The sequence below is a fragment of the Octopus sinensis genome, unplaced genomic scaffold, assembly GCF_006345805.1.
Source record: "Octopus sinensis unplaced genomic scaffold, ASM634580v1 Contig13532, whole genome shotgun sequence".
NCBI lineage: Eukaryota > Metazoa > Mollusca > Cephalopoda > Octopoda > Octopodidae > Octopus > Octopus sinensis.
This window is the reverse complement of record NW_021833008.1, coordinates 10,689-18,777: the sequence shown is the minus strand read 5'-3', so window position 1 is coordinate 18,777 and position 8,089 is coordinate 10,689. Positions and strand designations below refer to the sequence as shown.

At 38.3% G+C, this 8,089-nt stretch overlaps 1 long non-coding RNA gene across 1 annotated transcript; it reads right to left on the bottom strand.

Annotated features, from left to right (window-relative positions):
* Positions 1 to 573: 573 nt before the first annotated feature.
* LOC118761437 lies at positions 574 to 7,671 on the bottom strand. Its single transcript, XR_004997377.1, has 3 exons — positions 7,401 to 7,671; positions 6,202 to 6,204; positions 574 to 584 (listed from the first exon to the last, which is right to left on the bottom strand). It is a non-coding gene; the product is annotated as an uncharacterized LOC118761437 (long non-coding RNA).
* Positions 7,672 to 8,089: the final 418 nt, after the last annotated feature.

The following is an 8,089-nucleotide window of genomic DNA, read 5'->3' as shown; positions in this document are numbered from 1 at the left end:
CCCAAAATAACGTGGTGGTGGAACAATATAGTTGACAGGGCTCTTAGACAAAAGAAACAGGCTTGGAAGCACTGGAAGAATGGTGGTAGCAGGGAATTGTATCAGACTGCAAGAAGGGAAGCTAGGAGGCAGGTGTATTTAGCCAGAGTGGAAGCAGATAAGAAAAAATTTAACAATGTTCTGAGCCATGAGGAAGAAAGACTTGAGGTATTTCGTGTTGCAAGACAGAGTGTGAGAGAAAATCGTGATGTGGTAGGACAGAAATGTGTTCGCATGGATGATGGTTCACTTGCGCTAAATGAGGATGCAAAGAGAGAGGTTTGGAGACACCACTATGAAAGGTTGCTGAATAAAGAAAATGAATGGGATAAAGAGAGTCTGTCGAATGTCGATCCAACAGAGGGACAAGCTATCCGAGTTGACAGTTCCTTGGTAGTTAAGGCAATTAGAAGCATGAAGACAGGGAAAGCCCCAGGCCCATCAGGAATTACTGCAGAGATGATTAAAATATCTGGCAGTGTCGGCTATAGCCCAGTCACCCATATAGTTAACCAGGTGATACACGAAGGAGTCATTCCCAATGACTGGTGTAGCAGCATAATAGTCAACTGCTAAAAAGTTAAAGGTGACGCCCTATATACAAATAACAACAGGGGTATCAAGCTATTGGATCAGGTAATGAAGGTTACGGAGAGGGTCATAGCCCAACTAATTAGAGAGAGAGTTAGTTTAGATGAGATGCAGTCTGGGCTCGTGCCAGGGAAAAGTACTGCTGATGCTATATTCCTGGTAAGACAGCTGCAGGAGAAATACCTAGCCAAAGATAAGCCCCTGTACCTGGCTTTTGTTGACATGGAGAAAGCCTTCAACATGGTACTCCGATCACTTATCTGGTGGTCAATGAGGAAACTAGGGATAGATGAATTGTTAGTGAGAGCTGTGCGAGCCATGTACAGGGACGCTGCTAGTAAGGTGAGGGTTGGCAACGAGTACAGTGAAGAATTCCGGGTAGAGGTTGGGGTCCACCAAGGCTCAGTCCTCAGCCCCCTCCTATTTATCATAGTCCTCCAGGCAATAATGGAGAAATTCAAGACAGGATGCCCCTGGGAGCTCCTCTATGCTGGTGACCTTGCTCTAATTACTGAGTCACTATCAGAACTGGAGGAGAAGTTTCAGGTGTGGAAGCAAGGATTAGAATCAAAGGGCCTTAGAGTCAACCTAGCTAAACCAAAGTCCTAATAAGTAGGAAGGTAGACAAATCACAAACGCCTTCAGGCAGATGGCCCTCCTCGATCTGTAGAAAAGGCGTAGGTAGAAACTCTATAAGATGTACCAAGTGTAAGCTATGGACACATAAGAGGTGCAGCAATGTCAAAGGAAGGCTAACTAGGAAAATAGTTTTTGTATGTGGCAGATACTCAAGTGCAATAAACACTGAAAATGTGCAGAGACCAACTTCCACCACATTCCAGGGAGAAAAACTAGAAATAGTTGATAGCTTCCATTACCTAGGTGACCAAGTCAGTAGCGGGGGTGGGTGTGCTAAAAATGTAACTGCTAGAGTAAGAATAGCCTGGGCAAAGTTCAGAGAGCTTTTACCCCTGTTGGTGACAAAGGGCTTCTCGCTCAGAGTAAAAGGCAGACTGTACGATGCATGTGTACGAACAGCCATGCTACATGGTAGTGAAACATGGGCTGTGACTGCTGAGGATATGCGCAAGCTCACAAGAAATGAAACCAGTATGCTCCGATGGATGTGTAATATCAGTGTTCATACTCAACAGAGTGTAAGTACCTTGAGAGAAAAGTTGGACCTAAGAAGCATCAGTTGTGGTGTGCAAGAGAGACGTTTGAGCTGGTATGGTCATGTGACGAGAATGGCTAAAGACAGTTGTGTGAAAATGTGCCACACCCTAGCGGTTGAGGGAACCTGTGGAAGAGATAGACCCAGGATAACCTGGGACGAGGTGGTGAAGCACGACCACCGAACTTTATGTTTCACCGACGAAGAGACTAGAGACCGAGACCTATGGAAGTATGCTGTGCGTGAGAAGATCTGGCAGGACAAGTGAGACCATAACCCATGGCCTCTATCTGGGATGTAGCCAGTCCACTTATGCATGCCTTTCCTTCTTGGGACACAAATCTCTACTTGTGAAGACCTGTTGAGGCAAGTGGAAATCAGAATCAAAATCGAAATCGATCAACATCAATGGAAATTGTAGCTGTGATACCAGTGCCGGGGGCACGTAAGCGAACCATCAAAACGTGCCCGTTGCCAGCACTGCCCCGGCTGGTCTCTGTGCCGGTGGCACATAAAAGCACCATCCGATCATGGCTGTTGCCAGCCTGGCCTGGCCCCTGTGCTGGTGGCACGTAAAAAGCACCATCGGATCATGGCCGTTGGCATTCTCTCGCCTGGCCCCCGTGCCGGTGGCACGTAAAAAGCACCATTCGACTGTGGCCATTTGCCAGCCCAGCCTGGCACCTGTGCTGGTGGCACGTAAAAAGCACCAACTACACTCACGGAGTGGTTGGCGTTAGGAAGGGCATCCAACCGTAGAAACATTGCCAGATCAGACTGGGCCTGGTGCAGCCTTCTGGCTTCCCAGACCCCAGTTGAACTGTCCAACCCATGCTAGCACGGAAAGCGAACGCTAAATGATGATGATGATGATATATATGTCTTATGTGAATATGTACTCCTTTATTATTTTATTTGTATCTTCCCTTATACATGCACCCTTGTATGTATGTGTGTATCTATGTATGATTGTATATCCTTGTGGTAAGTGTATACGTTTTTCTATAACTTGTAAATTAATATTTTCTCCTTCATATATTTGTATTTGTGCTTATTCTTTTTTGATTGTCTCAGGCTAGTTTTGAGTAAGAGAACACTTCTGAGTACACTGGCCTGTCCTGTCTGATATCATTGTTTCTCTTAGTTAAGTTTTTTTTGTTTTGTTTTTTTCTCTGCTTGTATGTACCATTTTACTTAAATATTGTATCATTTTCAAACATAGTCTTGTCTCTCAGGTTTAAGCCTCTTGTAATATATATATATATTTTTGTTTTCCATTATTAATATGTATACATATAATTCTCTATGGATTTTTTCTGCTAGTGAACCTGTTGCGTTATATTCTACTAGACACATGTGGGTTTGTTTATATTATACTTTGTCTCACAACCTGTTATTATTTCTTTAAACATATCCATTAGATTTTTATTTTTATGTTATAGTTTACTGCACATATAGACTTGCATACACATTGATAAGTCTTTCTTTTTCTTCCCTCTCACTATTATTATTTTTCCCTTTTACAACTTGTTTGTAAATATCTGATTTTTCCCTATTACCCCATCTGTATTCTCTCTCATTGTACCTTATTTTATTTTATTTTACTTTATTTAAAAGTATGCATAAATTTAATTATAATTACTATGATTATAATTTTTTCTTACATATATTTTTGTCTTTCAAAATGTGCATATGTATTGAATCCAATATTGTATTAAATCTAATTTTGATTCAACATCATTTTTCTCCATTTTTTATACTTGTTTTTGGTATATTTATACCTATAATGAAATTTTTCAACTATATATATATGTATAAATATATATTTGATTACCTAAGTCTGAGGAGCTAGATTCATATGACAAGCCTACAAACTTTAAGTTGCTTGGAGTCAAACAAACTGTTATTAAATACTAACATATGTATTGCTCACAAATGCATTGAGTGCCTCTTTCTTTCGTTTCTCCAATCATTCAGCTCACTCTATAAGTTGGTTGGTGTTAGCAAGGGCATCCAGTCATAAAACCCCTGCCAAAACAGTTAGTGAAACCTGTTGCAATCTTCTGTCAAGCCAGCCTGTCAATATCCAACCCAGATGTGAAATGATGATGATGATGATTTGTGGTTGGAGCAAAGCTTTTGCCAGATCAAAGGTGATATGGTGGTGGAACAATCAGGTCGACAGGGCTATAAAAGAGAAGAAATGGGTTTGGAAAATGTGGAAAAGGGATGGTAGCAAAGAACCATATTAGTTAGCTAAAAGGGAAGCAAGGTACCAGATTTATCTTGCTAAGGTAGAAGCAGACAGGAAGAGGTTTGCCAATATCTTACAGTATGAAGATCAGAGACTTCAGATTTTGCATATTGCTACACAGGTGCAGGAGTGGCTGTGTGGTAAGTAGCTTGCTTACCAACCACATGGTTCCGGTTTTATTGCCATAGTGTAGCACCTTAGGCAAGTATCTTCTACTATAGCATCAGATGACCAAAATGTTGTGAGTGGATTTGGTAGATGGAAACTGAAAGAAACCTGTCGTATATATGTATATATATATATGTGTGTGTAAATGTTTGTGTGTCTATATTTGTCCCCACCAACATTGCTTGACAACCAATTGTGGTGTGTTTACATCCCTGTAACTTCACAGTTCAGCAAAAGAGACCGAGAGAGTAAGTACTAGGCTTACAAGGTATATGTCCTGGGGTCGATTTGCTCGACTAAAGGCACTGCTCCATCATGGCCACAGTCAAATGACTGAAACAAGTAAAATAGTAAAAGAGTGTGTCAGAGAGGATTGAGACGTTGTGGGAGATAAAATGTGTACAGATAGATAATGGCATGCTAGTATTTCGTGATTTGGAAAAGAAAAATGTGTGAAAGAGCTACTGTGAAGGGCTATTAAATGTGGCGGATGAATAGAAAAAGGGAGTCTCCCCATCATGTGAACCCAACAGAGAGGCCAACCATTCATATAGACAGCAGTATGATAAATAATGTAATTAAAGATATAGAGACTGGAAAAACCCCTGGTTCATCAGGAGTCACTGTTGAGATGCTTAAAATATCTATAAAGAAGGATACAGTCTGGACACTGTTTAGTTAATTAGGTTATTCAGGAAGGTATAATCCCCAATGACTGGTATACCAGGATCATATAATCAGCTACTAAAACAGTAAATGAAATGCATTTAACATAATTAATTATAGAGGCCTCGAATTACTTGACAAAGTGATAACAGTTATGGAGAGAATAATAACCCAATTAATTAGAAACACATTAAGCTAGATGAAATGCAGTTTGGCACAGTAATGGGAGAAGTCAGGCAAGTACAAGGGTAATATTAAGCTAAGAATAAGCTGTTGTACTTGGCATTAGTTGACCTGGAGAAAGCATTCAACAGAGCACCCTGCTCTGTAATATGCTGGTCTTTCAGGAAGCTAGAGATGGATAGATGGCTTGTGAAAAGCACTACAGGTATTATACAGGGTTGCTATAAATAATATTAGGGTTAGTCATGAGAACAGTGATAGATTCAGATAAATTTTAGGGTTAGGTGTACATAAAGGCTCAGTCCTCAGCCACCTCTTATTCAGAACTGTCCTCCAGGTCATAACAGAGGAATTTAAGCCTGGAAACCAATGAGAACTACTATATGTAAATTACCTTGCTCTCATAGCAGAATCTGTAACAAAACTAGAAAAAAGTTTCAGGTGTGAAGCAAAGCCTGGAATCAAAGAGCCCTGAAGTTAACTTAGCAAAGACAAAAGCCTTAGTAAACAAGAAAACAAACAGGACCCTACTCACTTCAGGTAAACAGTTTTTCTCAGAATGTAAGAATGGTGTAGGCAGAAATTCATTTCAGTGTATTCAGGGCAAGCAATGGATGCACAACAGGTGCAGTGGAACAGTAGGGAGGTTAACAGAGAAAGTAGTGTCTGTATGTGGAAAATGCATAGGAGTCATAAAATCTACAAGTATACAGGAAATGGATTTTCACAAATGCCTAAGAAGGTGCTCTAAAGTACTGGGCAATATCTGCTAGCTAGGTGACCTAATTTTCAGTGGAGGAGGAAATGAAATTGCTAGAATAAGATGGAGAAAGTTCAGAGATCTTTCACTTCAAGTAGCAACCAAAAGTCTCTCTTTCTGAGAGAAAGGAAAGTTGTGTGATGCCTGTGCAGAAACAGGAATGCTACGTGATAGTCAGCCATGGTCCCTGAATGTAGAGGGCATGCAAAGACTAGAAAGGTGTGAAGTTACTATGTTCAGTATGATGTGTAATGTTTGTCTGCAAGGGGCTCTTTCCCCTCACCATCTCCAACATCTCAACCTTATCAACCTACAGAAGTCAATGGAGCCTGGTACAGCTCATGGCCATGCCAGCTCCAGTCAAACCATCTCACTCATACCGACATGAAAATTGATGCTAAACGATGACAATGATGATGGTGATGATGATAATATATACTTGTGTGTATGTGCGTGTGTGCATATTCAAGAATAACATTTCTGATGACAATCAGAAATCCAACCAGTATACACACTAAAAAAGTTAATGCATTGAAAGAATGTTCATTTTAAGATACGAAGATGATGATGATGACTTCTCAGCTTTTTAGAATAATTAATAATTTTGTTAATTTCATCAACCAAGATAATTTATGAATCAACTAGGTCACTCTTCTGAAATCAAACATTTAATCTCAGTGATAAAACTGATTTCAAGTTTTGGCACAAGGCCATCAATTTCAAAGGAGTAAAGTCACTTAAATCGACCCTAGTGTTCAATTGGTACTTATTTTATCGATGCCAAAGAATTAAAGGCAAAACTGATTCCAGCAGCATTTGAACTCAGAACTTAAAATCTAAAGAAATGCTGCTAAGAATTTTTCCCAGCACAGTAACAATTCGGCCAGCTCAGCTGTAATATTGCTATTTCAATAACACTGGAATAATATAATGAGGAAAATTATAAACATTAAAATATTATTGGCAGCAATATATAACAAGTTTGTTTTTGAATTGCTGAAATGTATTGTAGTACAAGTAGAAAGATATTTTTTTTCGACATGTAAATACTGACTGTACAGCATATATAGAATAAAAGCCTTACAGAGTAGAAAAATCTGTCAGCAACCAGCCATGGGAATCAAGCTCACATCCCTTTGATTTCCAGTCAAGTGCTTTACCATTAAGCTAAACTGGTTTACTGACAAATTCTTCTGCAATTTAGAACTTATAAGTCATCCAGAAACGCTAGATGCAATACAGATTTTGTCATATGTAAACAAACAAGTTTGTTTTTGTAGCACTGAATGTTTTGTAGTACAAGGAAAGATATATTTTTCAACATGTAAATACTGATAGAACAACATATATAGGATAAAATACAGAGAAGAAAAATCATCATCATCTTCATCATGTATTAAAATGAACATTCTTTCAATGTATTATTGGCAGTATTAGTTTGTTACAACATTTTGTGAATTGAATGAAACTCAAAGTTAGTGTTTATAGAAATATACTTTCTTCATGGTCATAATAGATTAATATTAACAGGAAAATACATACAAATGATTTATATTTGTACTTACTGAATAATGGTCTTGCATAAAATCTTATCTTATCAGTGGTGATTTCACAAACAATTGCTTGCTCATTATTTTCAAGAAGTGTGATGTTTATGATGCTGACATTGTTAGGAAACACATTTGCTTTAATGCTTAAGTATTATAAATTCTGTTAATGACTGTTCCATCATCATTTGCCAGTGTTTAAAGTTTTGCTTTTCAACAGGACATTCAAAAGTTACTGGTTGATTCTTCCTGGTAAATTTTGTGCCACCCTCAATTATTCCAAGAGAAACTGAAGGAAATGAAAATATAAAACACATATAAATCATTTAATAGCTACCTTGTTATTCCTAGAAGTAATTTTTCTAATGCAAGACAACAACTTGAAATAAGAGGATTAATTGAAAAATTTGTTTTAAAGTATAATTTAAAATTAAATGTGAATACATGTACAGAGAATATTTCAGAGAGAAGAGGAATCACACCCATGTATCATAGATAATGCCTAAGGCATCAACTTTCTGTCAATGTCTCAAATATTATAATCATATCATATGATCAGGAGAAATGTAAAAGAAACATGTCAATCAGAAGCACACACCTACTTTAGGATGTGAAATCAGACATTCAAATATGAAGAGATATTCGGTTCCTGAACTTTATTTAAATAACACAGATGATTACCATTTTGTTCTATTTTCTGTGAAATC